Here is a 16,855-nt window from a genome sequence, read left to right as displayed (position 1 = left end):
CCCCTTGTCACATCCCCCCTGTCACATCCCCCCCTGTCACGTTCTCCCCCTTCATGTTACATTCCCCTCCCCCTGTCACATCCCCCCCTTCATGTCACATCCCCCCTGTCACATTCCCCCCTCTTGTCACATCCCCCCCTGTCACATTCCCCCCTGTCACATTCCCTCCCTTGTCACATCCCCCCTGTCACATTCCCCCCCTTGTCACATCCCCCCTGTCACATTCTCCCCCTTCATGTTACATTCCCCTCCCCCTTGTCACATCCCCCCCTTGTTACATGCCCCCCTGTCACATTCTCCCCCTTCATGTTACATTCCCCTCCCCCTTGTCACATCCCCCCCGTCACATTCTCCCCCTTCATGTTACATTCCCCTCCCCTTGTCACATCCCCCCCTTGTCACACACCCCCGTCACATTCCCCCCTTTGTCACATTCTCCCCCCCGTTCTCACCTTGTCCTGTAGCAGCATACTCTGGGTTTGCCGGGCAGATTTCAAACCTAGTGTATTTGCTGCAGAACAAGTCCTTTCCCCTTCAGCCAATCACTGGCTTTACACCACTGCGGCCTGTGATTGGCTGAAAAGGGAAAGGTCCTGTAAGATGAATAGTGAAGAGAGCAGGGACCAGAGCGCACGGAGGGGAACGGCATCTTCAGGGACCGGGACTAGGTGAGCAAAAGTTTTTTTTATTTTACTACTTTTTCCTTTTACATTTAGCTCAGTGTTTTTCTAACAGGGTGCCTCCAGCTGTTGTGAAACTACTATTCCCAGAATGCCCGGACAGCCTTTGGCTGTTCGGGCATGCTGAGAGTTGTAGTTTTGCAACAGCTGGAGGCCCCCTGGTAGGGAAACACTGACTTTTTGTATTTTTCTTTACCTTCTCTAGCCGGCCCCGCTACAGGAGCCGAACCGAGCAGATAATCGCATGTTTTCCCGGGGGCCGCATCGCTATATCGCATTGCTTTTGCGATATATCGTGCAGCCCGGCCGGGAACTCTGCAATTCTACCCCGAGGGTGACTCAGGGTTACCGATCCTGGCAGGGAAAATTAACCCCGAGTCACGCTCGGGAATACCGCTCAGGAGGTTAAGGGGTTAAAAAAAAAAAAGATGACACATTGGAATTTTTTTTTATTTAAAAAAAGTTATCTATGTAGACCATATATTTATTTTCTAAATAAAATCGAACAAAGGAGGTTGAATTCCCATAACCAAATAGAATTATATAAGGGATTCATCATTTACCTCAACAGGGCCAGTGCTGTAAGACGCGAGAGAAATAAAGAATAAAGACGAGGCAAAATAATGGAAAGTCAGGTAAAGAAATGTATGGTACCAGTGGAAAAGAATCTTGTATTGATTCTCTTTGTGAGATATACATGATGAGGCTTTTGCTGTATGAGGCCATATAGTCAGCCAGGTAGCTGGTGAGATAGTACTACCTAGATAAATTACTCCAGTGGAAAACCTTTTTTTTTTTTTTTTTTTTTTTTATCAAATGGGGCCAGAAAGTTAAACAGATTTGTAAACTACTTCCATTTAAAAACCTTAATATTTCCATTACTTATCAACTGCTGCATGCACCACAGGTAGTTCTTTTCTTTTTTAATTTATTTTCTGACTGACCACAGTGCTCTCTGCTAACACTCTTTTTTATTATAAAAGTACAAAACTTATACAAAAGCACAAAACAAGCTTAACCAGCTATAACATAAATAAAAAATACACTGGTACCAAAAACATAAAAACAAAACCCTGCCTAACTGGCCAGCCCAGCTTTACAAAAACCTAAAATATGCCAACCCACCTAACTGAACCAAGCAACACACTCACACACATACCAAAAATGAACATAAAAATAGCACAACTTGGCTTATCAAAATATGAAAATAAAATTTAGCACTACCTGGCTACAACTCAAAACAATCCATACTCGGGAAACACAACGAGAAAACAAAACAGAAAATATAACAAGCACACCACTACAAAAAATAAAAATAAATAAAAAATAATTAAAAAGCACACTGTTACGCCGAGCGCTCCGGGTCCCCGTTCCTCCCCGGAGTGCTCGCCTCATCTTCGTTGTTGCAGCGCCCCGGTCAGATCCACTGACCGGGTGCGCTGCGGTCCCGCCTTCAGCCGGGATGCGATTCGCGATGCGGATAGCGCCCGCTCGCGATGCGCACCCCGGCCCCCGTACCTGACTCGCTCTCCCTCGGTCCTGTCCCGGCGCGCGCGGCCCCGCTCCCTAGGGCGCGCGCGCGCCGGGTCTCTGCGATTTAAAGGGCCAGTGCACCAATGATGGTGCCTGGCCCAATCTTCCCAATTAGCTTAATTGGCTCCCACCTGTGCACTTCCCTATATCACCTCACTTCCCCTGCACTCCCTTGCCGGATCTTGTTGCACTTGTGCCTAGTGAAAGCGTTCCCTTGTCTGTTCCTAGTCCGTGTTCCTGACCTCCTGCCGTTGCCCCTGACTACGTTCCTTGCCGCCTGCCCCCGACCTTCTGCTACGTCCGACCTTGCTTCTGCCTACTCCCTTGTACCGCGCCTGTCATCAGCAGTCAGAGAGGTGAGCCGTTGCTAGTGGATACGACCTGGTCACTACCGCCGCAGCAAGACCATCCCGCTTTGCGGCGGGCTCTGGTGAAAACCAGTAGTGACTTAGAACCGGTCCACTAGCGCGGTCCTCGCCAATCCCTCTCTGACACAGAGGATCCACTACCTGCCAGCCGGCATCGTGACAGTAGATCCGGCCATGGATCCCGCTGAAGTTCCTCTGCCAGTTGTCGCTGACCTCACCACGGTGGCCGCCCAGCAAGCCCGACAGATCGCCCTTCTAACCCGTCAGCTGTCGGAAATGTCCACCATTTCGCACCAACTTCAGTCGCAACTTCTCCAGCAATCTTCTCCTCCGCCAGCTCCTGCACCTCCTCCGCAGCGAGTGGCCACTCCTAGCCTCCGCCTGTCCTTGCCGGACAAATTTAATGGGGACTCTAAGTATTGCCGTGGCTTTCTTTCGCAATGTTCCCAGCACTTGGAGATGATGTCGGACCAGTTTCCTACTGAAAGGTCTAAGGTGGCTTTCGTGTTCTGCCTTCTGTCTGGAAAAGCCCTGTCATGGGCCGCACCGCTCTGGGACCGCAATGACCCCGTCACTGCCTCTGTACACTCCTTCTTCTCGGAAATTCGAAGTGTCTTTGAGGAACCTGCCCGAGCTTCTTCAGCCGAGATTGCCCTGCTGAACCTGGCCCAGGGTGTTTCTTCCGTTGGCGAGTACGCCATTCAGTTCCGTGCTCTTGCTTACGAGTTGTCCTGGAATAGTGAGGTTCTCTGCGCGACCTTTAAAAAAGGCCTATCCAGCAACATTAAAGATGTTCTGGCCGCACGAGAGACTCCTGCTGACCTACATGAACTCATTCATCTAGCCACTCGCATTGACATGCGTTCTTCCGGATGGCGTCTGGAGCTCCGCCTGGATATGGACTTTGTTCGCACGAAGCGTTTTTTCTCTCTGGCTCCTCTCTCCTCTGGTCCTCTGCAATCTGTTCCTGTGCTTCCCGCCGCGGAGGCTATGCAAGTTGACCGGTCTTGCTTGACACCTCAAGAGAGGACACGACGCCGCATGGAGAATCTTTGCCTGTACTATGCCGGTACCGAACACTTCCTGAAGGATTGTCCTATCCGTCCTCCCCGCCTGGAAAGACGTACGCTGACTCCGCACAAAGGTGACACAGTTCTTGATGTCAACTCTGCTTCTCCACGCCTTACTGTGCCTGTGCGGATATCTGCCTCTACCTTCTCCTTCTCTACTATGCTCTTCTTGGATTCCGGATCTGCAGGAAAATTTTTTTTGGCCTCTCTCATCAACAGGTTCTACGTTCCTGTGACCAGTCTCGCCAGACCCCTCTACATCTATTGTTTTTACAATAAAAGATTGGACTGTCTCGTACGTTTCCACACAGAACCCCTCCTAATTTGCATCGGACCTCATCACGGAAAAATTGAGTTTTTTTTCCTCAGGTTCTTTGGCCCCAAGAAGAGGGGGAGACCCAAGGGGGGGGGTACTGTTACGCCGAGCGCTCCGGGTCCCCGTTCCTCCCCGGAGCGCTCGCCTCATCTTCGTTGTTGCAGCGCCCCGGTCAGATCCACTGACCGGGTGCGCTGCGGTCCCGCCTTCAGCCGGGATGCGATTCGCGATGCGGATAGCGCCCGCTCGCGATGCGCACCCCGGCCCCCGTACCTGACTCGCTCTCCCTCGGTCCTGTCCCGGCGCGCGCGGCCCCGCTCCCTAGGGCGCGCGCGCGCCGGGTCTCTGCGATTTAAAGGGCCAGTGCACCAATGATGGTGCCTGGCCCAATCTTCCCAATTAGCTTAATTGGCTCCCACCTGTGCACTTCCCTATATCACCTCACTTCCCCTGCACTCCCTTGCCGGATCTTGTTGCACTTGTGCCTAGTGAAAGCGTTCCCTTGTCTGTTCCTAGTCCGTGTTCCTGACCTCCTGCCGTTGCCCCTGACTACGTTCCTTGCCGCCTGCCCCCGACCTTCTGCTACGTCCGACCTTGCTTCTGCCTACTCCCTTGTACCGCGCCTGTCATCAGCAGTCAGAGAGGTGAGCCGTTGCTAGTGGATACGACCTGGTCACTACCGCCGCAGCAAGACCATCCCGCTTTGCGGCGGGCTCTGGTGAAAACCAGTAGTGACTTAGAACCGGTCCACTAGCGCGGTCCTCGCCAATCCCTCTCTGACACAGAGGATCCACTACCTGCCAGCCGGCATCGTGACACACACCTTGGCTTATCAAAATATAAACAAACATAAAATTTAGCACTACCTGGCTACAAAAAACACATACACTATACCAAATAAACTGAAATAAACCAAATAAACCACGTAATAACATAATAACTGGTCCGACTGCCATAACTACTGTAATGCTATGATATAAAAAAACAATATATAAACAATATACATACAAAATCTCATGAACATAATAATATAGTATTTAACTAAAAATAAATATATACACTACAGAAAACCTACAAAAACAATAGAAAACCCTACCAAAATCCCTACACTAAAACTGTACCCTCTCCCACACCACCCCTCCTGCACATGGGTCAGAGTCCATACCATTTATACACAACGTCCTGTCCCTAACTGACCCATGTCAGGTCCCCAAAAGAAAAGCAAAACACCACCACCCACAAATACACCCTCCCCACCTAGCACTCCTCCCAACCAACTTACACACAAACTTATACATACTAACATATACACACTGAACCAAAACCACCTTAGGCCCAAGTTTGGTCGCCTGTAAGCCCTTCTTACCATATCAGCTTAAAACATAAAGCTAGCATGCACATGCATTAGCCCACCACCAGGATGAAGGATGGTAGACTTGATACATGAAAATTATTTTAACTCTTTCGCTAACTCCTCCCTACAATTTTCCCTAATTCTATCCCTCCATTAAAACTGACCCTGCTCTCACCCTATCGCTATCCCTATAACACTGCCCCTAGCCAAAATAAAGGTACTCTACCTAAAAGGTCTAGTACCTAGGGCACATCAAAAGAAAAACCTCTCCAAAGGAGAGAAGCCCTATTGGTACCAAGACTGCCATACTCTAAAGACCTGATCTTCCTGAGGTCACCGGTGATATTCCTACAGACCTCCATCTCCAGGAGGATTTTCTGCTGGGTCGACACTAAACACCGTGCGTTCCACGTGTAGTACCTAACCACTAAGCTAACACAGAATAAAGTGCCCCGTTCTCGGCCACCCAGGTTCCTAAATGCCCCATAAGCCCACTCCGGGTAGGTAAGGCCGGCAAGTTGACTCCAGCTGATGGAAGTGCCCACCCGGTTGTAGACCCCTATATTAAAGGGACAATGAAGCAGGAAGTGGTCCATGCTTTCCAGCGTGTCCCCACCACACTCTTCTCGGGGACATCCACGATCATCAGACTTCCTACACTTCAAATTGTCCCTCACATATAGCTTCCCCTGAAAGCAGCACCAGGCCAAGTCCCAAAACTTCTGAGGGATCCTTTTCATGTTTAAAAGATACAACCCCACCTACAGATCCCGACCTGGGCAGTCCCTGAGCGCCAGAGGCTCCTGGAAGTGGGTCAACAGAACACGGTTGTCAAGGAACTGCCTTGACTGGGTCCTGATCTCCCACACTCCCAGACCCCACCGATGTATCGCCTTCAGAGCCGTAAGATATCCATAGGGCATACGAAGGTCCTTCACTCGCCCTCCTCTCTCCCATTCCTGGAAGAAAGGTCGAAACCATTCCCTGCAGGAGAGTACCCACGGAGGAGCCCTCTCTTTCCAGAGGTTAGCGATGTTAGCTTTCAAGAAGGTGTTCGTAAAGAACACCACCGGGTTTACCATAGATAAACCCCCCAGTCTCCTCGTGCGGTACGTAACCTCCCTCTTGACTAGGATCATCCTGTTCCCCCATAACAGTTGGAAAAACAGGCTGTAGATCCTAGCATAGTAAGCCTCTGGCAAGATACATACGCTGCCCAGATAGATAAACAAGGGGAGCAGGTACGATTTGATCAAGTGTACCCTTTCCCTGAGGGTCATAGACCAACCCTTCCACTGGTCCACCTTCTGAGCGGCATCCTGGAGCTTACCAGTTTTTGGTGGGATAATCATCCTGGCCGAATGTGATTCCTAAGACTTTTGCTGATTCTTGGGGCCCTGAAAGGGTGTCCGGGAGATCAAACGTGAGATCCCCCCCTCACACTTATCCCGGTTGATCTTAGACCCGGATGCCTCCAAGTAGCGGTCCACCTCCAACAGCACCATATCGACCTCCTCTCTCTCTCTCGACAAAAATAGTGACATCGTCAGCGTACGCCACCACTCTCTGGGTGACAGCCGGCTCTGCCAGACTCATCCCGACTCCCGCCAATGGTCCGCGACTCACCCTCCTAAGGAAGGGATCGATCGCGAACACATATAAGAGCGGGCTCAGAGGACAACCCTGACGGACTCTGGACCCCACCTCAAAAGAGCGGCCAGACCACCCATTCACCAGCGGGAAACTCTCTTCCCCTGCATACAAGATCTTAAGCCAATTAAAAAAAGTACTCTGTAAGCCATATCTCAGGAGGATGGACGAGAGGTACTCGTGGTTCACCCTTTCAAATGCTTTGGCCTGATCCAAGGACAGCAAGTACCCCTTCCAGAGACCTGCACTACTCCGCTCCACTGCCTCCCTGACACTAAGGACAGCACTTAAGGTGCTTCGACCCGGAACAGTGCAGTGCTGGGCCTCCAAAAGGAGCCGGGGTGCAAACTTCACAAGCCAATTAAACAGTATCTAGGCCAGAAGCTTCCTGTCCGTATTGAGAAGAGCTATGTGCCTCCAATTCTCAATACGGCTGGGATCTTTACCCTTTGAGAGAAGAATCAGGGCTGACCTCCTCATTGACTTCGGCAGAGTGCCCGAGGAGAGGCACTCATTGAATACCTCAGTCAAGAAGGGAGCTAAAGACTCCTTAAAGGTCCTGTACCACTCCGATGTTAAGCCATCCGGACCTGGCGACTTCTTAGGGTCAAGCCCCTCGATCGCCAGTCTCACTTCCTCTTCCCTGATCTCTTCTGCCAAAACGCCAAGAGAGGGGTCTACCCCTGGCTCAGGAATGGTTTCAGCCAGGAAAACCGACATCTTGTCTCAATCTAGATCCTTCCTCCCCAAGAGGTGTGAGTAGAAGGATGTGACGACCTCCGAGATCCCTGATCTGGACCGATTCAGGGATCCTGTACTATCAATCAGTCCTGAAATGATTTTACTACTCACTGACATCTTACAGTTTCTGTAAGGGTCGGTTGAGCGGTACTTCCCGAAATCCCTCTCAAAAACCAAAGATGCATGCCTATCGTACTGACACCTCATCAGCAAGAATTTCACTCTGGAGATATCCTCTCGGCTACCTCCAGTCGAAACGAGAAGCTCGAGTTTCCTTCTCAGACCCTGATACAAGCGGTACCTGTTCAGGGACCTGAGGCTCAAGAGCTGGCGGAAGAACCCCGCAACCCGCTTCTTGAATATCTCCCACCACTCTGACTTACTACTACATAGGTCCAGTAAAGGTACCTGACTCTGAAGAAAATCCTCAAAGGACTGTCTTACCTCCGCTTCCTCCAGGAGGGACGAATTCATCTTCCAATATCCTTTACCCATCCGGGGGGTCTCTGAAACATTCAGGGAAAACAAAATCATACAGTGATTAGAGAACTCCACCTCAACCACAGACTCTGCGGAAGAGACGGCTTCACCTTTAAATAAAACCTAGACCTGCGACTACCTTGATGATAGGTGAAACCTGCGTGGCCCGAGGGGCTCCGGATGTGGGCGTCCTCTAGGAGAGCTTCTCTAGCTATGCTAATCAGTGCCACACTATCGCAAGTCAGCGGACCATTGGAGCCTCTCCTGTCTTGGTACCTCGTGACATTATTGAAGTCCCCTCCAAAGATCACCTGCCGACTTGTAAAAAGAAAGGGCTTAATCCTCATAAAGAGATCTTTACAGCCCCGCTTTGTTTGCGGGGCGTAGATGTTAATGAGCCGGAGCTCTTGTCCCTTAATGAAGACATCTAAGATCAGGCACCTCCCCATTTCTAATTCAATAACCCGTCGCCATTCAACAGGAGCGGTAAAGGACCGCCACCCCACTATACGGCTCAGCCGCAAGAGACCAGTGGGAGGGACCGCGCCTCCACTCTCTTCTGGCTTTTACCAGAGAGGCTAGATCTGACAACCTGGTCTCTTGTAAAAAGAAAATGTCGGCTTCAACGCGGCCAAGAAAACCAAAGGCTGCAAATCTAGCCATATCAGACTTTATGCTGGCACAATTAATAGATGCCAGCGTCAATGGAGTGAGTGCCGTCATAGAGGGTGATTGAATTAGATGGCCTCACCCTTTATTTCTTTTTCCCCTTCTTTTTAGCCCCCTCATCCCCCGAAGACGACGAGAGGGCAGGACTACTCTTACATTTTTTTTTTTACTCCGATTGGTCCATAAGGTCCCCTTTTCCGTCCGGCCCCGGTCTAGCCCTGCCCTCCGAGGAAGGTGCCTCAACAGGACAGGGCCCAGTTCCCCCCTAAAAGGCTTTTTCTCCTGAAGCACCCCGCCCTCACCTTCCCCCTCCAAGGAGAGGGAGGAGATGGTATCGAGGACGAGGTACCGGTTTGACAGGTCAATCAGAGGGGGGGCAGCCAGGCTTCTGCTTTGGACCTGGCCCGTAGTACCAGGAGCTTCAGAGGGCTCTGACCTCTTCTTTCTCCCTTTCCTTTTGCCCTTAACTTTCTTTTTGGGCCTCACCCCACTCTCCTCATCCACACTTTCATAGTGGGAGGAATCGGAATGGTCGGCCATATTGCCTTCCTCTCTGTGAAGTCTCCTGATCTCCACATCCAGCACATTCTCCTCCAAGGCTTCAGCAGTTACAGGGCCAGCTTCAGGAGCAGGGACTGAAGCTACCCCCGCCACCTGGGCACTCTCCAGCTCCCTACTCCTTCTACGATTTTCCTCCTGCCTTAGTTTGGCAGGGCCCTTTTTCCTCCTCACTAGCCCTGTTGCGCCCCCATCTCTGCCCGTACCCTCCCCAGCCGAGGCAACTTCACAGCTCTCCTCAGCTGGAGTGGCCGCTGCACGGGCGAATGCGCTAGGACAACGGCTGAAAGGGTGTCCGAGGACACCACACAGGTGGCACCGGATCTGCCAACAGGATGCGGCCAGATGACCCACCCCACCACGCAAAGCGCAGACCTGCACAGTACAGGCTGCACTAAAGTGGGTGGGGCTGCCACACCTGTGACAGACCTTAGGTTGCCCCTGGTAAAAGACTTGGATCCTATCACGTCCAAGGAAGGCGGCTGACGAAATGTGGGTAACCGTACTCCCTGAACGCTTGAGTTTGACGGAAAACATCCAGGCTGCCCCAGACCAGATCCTGTGCTCATCAAAGTTTTTCTTGGGCATGTCCGTCACATCCCCATACCGTCCGAGCCAGGTCATTATGTCATAACAAGAAAGCGACTAGTTACGGATCAAAACGGTCACTTTCTTGACAGAGTTCTGACGGCCAGCCGGGTTCGTTCTTCGCCACTTCATAGTTTGACCAGAAGAGTTCAAGACCCTCTGGCCGAACGAAACTGATGTCAAACTCAGACGAACCGTAGGGGTGAATCAGGGCAAAGATGTCACTCGCCCTGAATTCCGTAGCTCAACCATTCCGTAGCTCTAATAGACGGAATCCATTACTAAGCTGGGGCTTAGCATTAGCCCCAAAAACAGCTAACACTAACCCCCTATTATTACCCCAATACCCACCGCCACAGGGGTGCCTGGAAGAGCGCTGCTGGGGCTAGGTGGTAAAAGTCTGGCGTTATATAGGCTGGGGAGGGCCAGTAACAATGGTCCTTGCCCACCCTGGTAAGGTCAGGCTGTTGCTGATTGGCTGTGAATAAAAATACGGGGGACCCTATGCATTTTTTTTATTTATAAATTTATTTATGAAAAAAAAAACGCATAGGGTTTCACGTATTTCTATTCACAGCCAGACACCAACAAAGCAGCAACAGCCTGATGTTACCAGGGTGAGCAAGGACCATTGTTACTGGTCCTCCCCAGCCTAAATAATGCCAGCCAGTTACTGCCTAGGCCCAGGAGTGCCATTTTTGACGATCAGGGCCTGTTGGTACTGACTCTTTCCAGCACCCCTGTGGCGGTGGGTATCGGAGTAATAATTGGGGGTTAGCGCTAGCTGTTCTTGGGGTTAACTCTAAGCCACGGCTTAAAAATGGATTCTATCAATAAGATCCTCCACTATTAAGCCCAAAAATTAAAAAAAATGTAAAAAAAACACAACACATTGGAAAAATTATTTTATTTTAAAAAACACTCCCCCACAGCCCTTGCTAACCATTTTATTAAAAGGAAAAAAAAAATCCAGTTCATCAGTCGTAATCCGTTGAATCCACCATAATCCTCTGCATACACGAATCTGAAATGAGAAGAAAAAAAAAAAACAAGTTGGTTAGGCGATTTTTGGCACTCTGGGGAGAGCACCCATAATGTAATGTCTTCCCAAACAGGGAGCCTCCAATTGGTGCAAAACTACAACTCTCAGCAAACCCAGACAGCCTTTGGCTGCCTGGGCATGCTGGGAGTTGTAGTTTATGAACAGTTGGCACCTCCCTGTCTGGGAAGACACTGCCAGAACGAACAAAACAGACAATGTGAACAGAGCCTCAGATTACCAGCCTGGCTCCGGTCTGAAGCTCTGCCTCCTAATGACGTCATCATATGATCGCACACTCTGCTCTGCTGTATACATATGATCACACACTCGGCTCTGCTGTATACATATGATCACACACTCGACTCTGCTGTATACACTCGATCACACAAGTAGTCTCCTGGGAGTTGTAGTTCATACACCAGTGTTTCCCAACCAGGGTGCCTCCAGGTGTTGCAAAACTACAACTCCCAGCATGCCCTTGACAGCCTTTGGGCATGCTAGGAGTTGTAGTTTTGCAACAGCTGGAGCCACACTGGTTGGGAAACACTGGTGTAACATGATGTGTATGCTGAATAGGCTAGAACAGTGTTTCCCAACCAGTGTGCCTCCAGCTGTTGCAAATCTACAACTCCCAGCATGCCAAATGTCTGTCAGGGCATGCTGGGAGTTGTAGTTTTGCAACAACTGGAGGTACACTGGTTTGGAAACACTAGCATACACACACATAACAGGAACTACAACTCCCAGCATGTGCCATTCAGGAGTCCCCCCTCACACGTATAAATCATCCCCAGTATGATATTTATTCCCCTGCAGTATGATACATCCCCAGCCTGTGTATTATGTCTCCTTCACACACACGTCCTCCCTCCCCTCCCCCCGTGCAAACTTGAAACCTCACCGTGATAAATGAGGTCCTGTGTAGACAGAGCAGGGGAGGGGAGGAGCTGTGTACAGGGGAGGGGAGGAGCTGTGTACGTCCTCATTCTCCTCTTGTCTTCTTGTATTATGCAGAGCTGCGCTCTCCATCCCCCGGGAGGGGGGGTGAGGGAGCGTGGCTTAATTATCTCCTGCAGACTTGCGGACCTCGGCCTCTGCCCTTGCTCCTCCCTGCTGTAGCTTCAGTAAACTTCGGCGATCTGAAGGTGCAAATCGCTGCACGGTGGAGGAGAGGGGCTGTACAGGGGAGGATATAAATGAATGAATATTCAAACGATGGGCCGGGCGACACCGTGCACTATGAGGAAAGGAATGACGAGCTGACCACAAAATGGCCACGGCTGTAGAAGAAGCGTAAGTCGAGATGCTGGATTATGCAGCGCTTCCTGTCTAGAGAGAAATCACTGAAAAAGGTACTTTCCATTCCAGATGGGTTATGTGAGTATGTTAGAAAGTTATATAACTTTTTAAACTGTTGCTAACTGTATAGAATTTTTCACCATTGGACTACTCCTTTAATTCCCTACAATTTTTTTCCATTGTATTAACAAAGGTTTCCCTACATTTTGCTTTTTTTTACACATGCTCTGATCTGTGGGGGGTTCCTGTCCTATCTTAATGTCTCTCTGTGTATTTCTGTGATCTGTCACCCTAATGTCATGCCACCACCCCCTGCTTCTCCAGCTTCCTCTGAGCACTGAAACAGACATGCTTTTACCAGTTTGAGCGAACCAAACCGGTTAAAGTTTGGCAAGCTGAGCAAAACCTGTGCTTGGCTCGCTCAACACTACTGTAGAGCAATAACAATTTTTTTTGCAAAACTGTACTTTTTTTTTTAAATAGTATTTGTCCATAAAAATGTATATTTGTCAGTGTCAACACACCTATATTGAGGGAGACAAGGAGCACTCACAAGCTATTCATTATAAAACAGAATTATTTTTGGCTTCAAAACATTTTTAGGACTATGGATGAGCTGTGAGCCAGCACATAAACACATTCATTATATAATAATGTTTCTCAATTTGTTTGCTACAATAAAAAAAAAAAAACAAAAAAAAAACAACATGTTATAAACTTTGGTTTCTAGGCAAAGTGTTGTTGCTTTGGCAACATTTTTAGCAATTAGGTCAGTGCCAATAGAGGTGAAGTTGACTCATTTTGTTCTGTCTGCCATACTAGTAATAAAGAGGGAATAAAGAACTTTGTGTTACCCATGTATATTCTAATGGTATATCATGTATGGATATAATTGGTTACACATTTAATAAAACTAGATAAATATTAATTATTTATTAGGGGTTCCACTAAGACCCCTTTCACACTATAAAGTTGCTCTGTTAAAAGACCTATTATAAACTTCCATTAGAAAAACCTTAATAGCGGATGTTAAACGGCCAATGTTAAACGGCCATAACAAAATCTCATTAAAGTCTATTGGATTTTTCGATTATCCGTTAATACCCGTTATAGCCCGTCATGAATAACGGACGTTATTTATGATGGAAGAAAAAACTGCACATGCACAAATTTTTCTTCACTCACAGGAAACTGGTAAATTAACGGCCATTATTTTTAACATTGAAGTCTACGGCCGACGGACGTTCGCAAATACATCTGTTAATGCCCGTTATTATAACGTCCATTATTTTTTACTGAGCATGCTCAGTAAAGCCTTCACACCCCTGAAGTCACAAGGGCTGCCATCAGAAATTTTGGGGTCCCTTACACAGCTCAAAGCCTGCCCCCCCGACCTCTTGTAGCTGCCCCCAAGGCACGACTGCCATCTTCCCCATCATCCATAAAAAAAAAATTTAAACACAGGACAAGGAAAACAAGAGCCCGTCAGTTCAATGAGGAAGGAAGGAAAGAGGAAATATCACCATACATATTACCATCATACTGTTACTGACCAAACCTGTAGATTACAGAGCTTAAAGGGATACTCCCCTACCTTACTTCTTATCCCTTATACACAGGATATATATAATTGTGTCCCACAAACACAATGTCTGTTTTATACTGGCCATGGTTTTGACAGCATAAAACTGATTACAGGTTCCCTTTAACTGTTAGTAACTATATTAAAATATACTTAATTAAAAGACAATAAACAACTTGAATTGCAAAAAAAAAGAGAAACAAAGTGCCCCCTCCCTAACACAGTAGTAACAGAAGATCTTCACTCCCAAGACACCTACCCCTTATAACAGGTCTCCCCCTCTCCAGCCCCCCCCCCACTTATAACAGGTCTCCCCTCTCCAGCCCCCCCTTATAACAGGTCTCCCCCTCCATCCCACCTCCCTTATAACAGGTCTTCCCTCTCCAGCCCCCCCCCCTTATAACAGGTCTCCCCTCTCCAGTCCCCCCCTTATAACAGGGTCTCCCCTCTCCAGCCCCCCCCCCCCCCCTCACTCTCACAGCAGGACTCTCAGCCCCCCTTCCTCACATAGTAATAAGATCAAGTTCTCCTTTTACCCAGTGTAGCAGATCTTCCCCTGAGCAGCTTTTGTTCCTGTGTGCCGTCAGCAGGAGGAGCCAGAACCAGAGACAGCAGTGATCGTCCTGTCTGTACAGTATGTAGTACAGACTCTGTAGCCTCTGGACCTCCGGTCACTGTGTCAGCTGTCAGTCTCAGGACCTGTGTGTGCTGCTGCAGCTGCGGTGCACAGGTCTTGAGTTCTCAGGCTGACACACTGACTGATCTACATGTGTGTCGGGACTCCTAGCCTCCAGCCACTGCCAATGTTCAGATCCTGGCTGCTGCAGGGGGGTGCAGCGGGCCGGGACTCCTTGGGAGCTTGAGCCCCTTACCGGAGTACTGGCTGTACCCCCCTGAAGGCGGCCCTGGAAGTCACATGGGAATGGGGTGTAGTGCTCACACCCCCTCTCTTCTTCCTGGACCCTGCAGGAGGCAGCATTCAAGTGCACTACCTGTTCTGCCACCATCCGCCACAATCCGCTTCAAGCAGCCATCTTTTTGTTGAAAAATCACCTTTGACTGAAGGTGGGTACATGGATGGCTGCTATGCAGAATGTTTTGTGACTTTTGCAGTGTATTTGGGCTGTGGCTGCGGGCATTTTACTGTCCACAATGTGCTTGTGTTTTTGCAGGCCACGGGCATTTTTGCCCGCAGTTTGTATGGGGGCATGAATGCTTTTGGTAGGGAAGTGTGCATGATCATTTTGGGCTGTGTGGTGCCACCCTGCGGCATTTTTCTGTCCACCACATTCTTGCGTTTTTGCAGGCCACAGGCATTTATGCTCGCAGTTTGTATGGGGCATGGATGCTTTTGGTAGGGAAGTGTGCATGATCATTTTGGGCCATGTGGTGCCACTCTGTGGCATTTTTCTGTCCGCCATGTGCTGGCATTTTTGCATGCCCCGTGAATTTTTGCCCACTGTTTGTATGGGAGCATGAATGCTTTGGCTAGGGTAGTGTGCAGGATGATTTTGGATTGTGTGGCGCAACTCTGGCATTTTTGAAAAAATATATTTCTATAATTAAAGTGAAAAGTTTTTTTTTTCTATTATAGACATAATGCCTAAGAAATTCCATCCCCACAAAAAACAAACAAAAAAAAACAAAGAGCCCAAGAAGGCACAAAAAGGGTGAGTTTTCACATTTAGGAATTATTTATTTTATCATTTTGACAATATTCAATTGCTATTATTTCGGAAAAATTTTTTGGGGTAATTTGTATTTTTCAGAAGCTATCAAAAATGGAATGCTCATCCAAGGATGAGGACCCAGAAATTTTTAGAAGACATTCTCCAAGCCCCAGTATGAATATTTTTATTTACTTGGGTAAATTATTATATTTATGTTTCCATATTTTATCTAGATTACATTTTTTTATTCCATTATGATAATTGCTATTGAAGTGCACAGGAAAAATGTTGACCGTGTTGCGCCACTCTGTTTTTATTTAAATTTTTTGCATTTTATTAAACTTTTTTTTCCCTTTTTATGAAATATTAACAAAGTCATTTAAAACAATTTCCATAGCATATCTACCAAACAATTACATAAATACATTAATACGCCCCTATACCCTAACGTGGGGGAGAGACTGGGAGAGGAAAAAAACGAGAAAAAAAAACATACAATAATTTGTGTTTAAATAATCCATTTGGCCCATATTGATTTGGCCCTTTTTTCTTTCTTACCAAAACCTTTAATTGCCAATAACTCATCTCTTCACTTTATACACTAAATTTATCCAGTGCTCTATTGCTGGGACCTCTTTTGAAAGCCACACTCTCAAGATCAGTCATCTTGTAAAAAATAACAATTTCAAACAAAGTTCTGAGTTATTTATTTTGGATTTATCCCACAAGATGGCTACCTCAAACTTAAATGGAACTTCTATCCCTAATCTATTTTTTATTTATTGGTATATCATCTCCCAATAGTCCTGAATAATTCTGCAAGCCCAGATGACATGGGAAAAATCAACATCCTGTCCTTGACATCTTGGACAATCTGCTTCATGATTATAACCAAATTTCACCAAATCTACCGGAGCTAGATACATTTTCCACATAATCTTTCACTTTGTAAATCTATAGTCCCTATTGATCGAAACCACATTAACATTTTTAAACATACGACCCCAAAAACTATCCTCCTCACTTTGAAATAGTTTGATCCATCTCCCTTCCTCTCTGTGTAGATTCCCTCTGCTTACTTCAATAGATAGTTTTTTTTATATATATTTGGGTCATATCTTTTTTATTGTTTTTATGTGACAAATTCTTTTACGATTCACCCATACTTTCCTAAATAATTTACAGTGAGTGATTGAGTGCAATCATCTATCTCCAAAATTTCTAAAGGTGAACCCCATTTATTAGTGGTATGATT

This window comes from Hyla sarda, chromosome 4, assembly GCF_029499605.1.
Source record: "Hyla sarda isolate aHylSar1 chromosome 4, aHylSar1.hap1, whole genome shotgun sequence".
NCBI lineage: Eukaryota > Metazoa > Chordata > Amphibia > Anura > Hylidae > Hyla > Hyla sarda.
The sequence above is the reverse complement of the archived record's forward strand: the minus strand, read 5'-3'. Positions refer to the sequence as shown.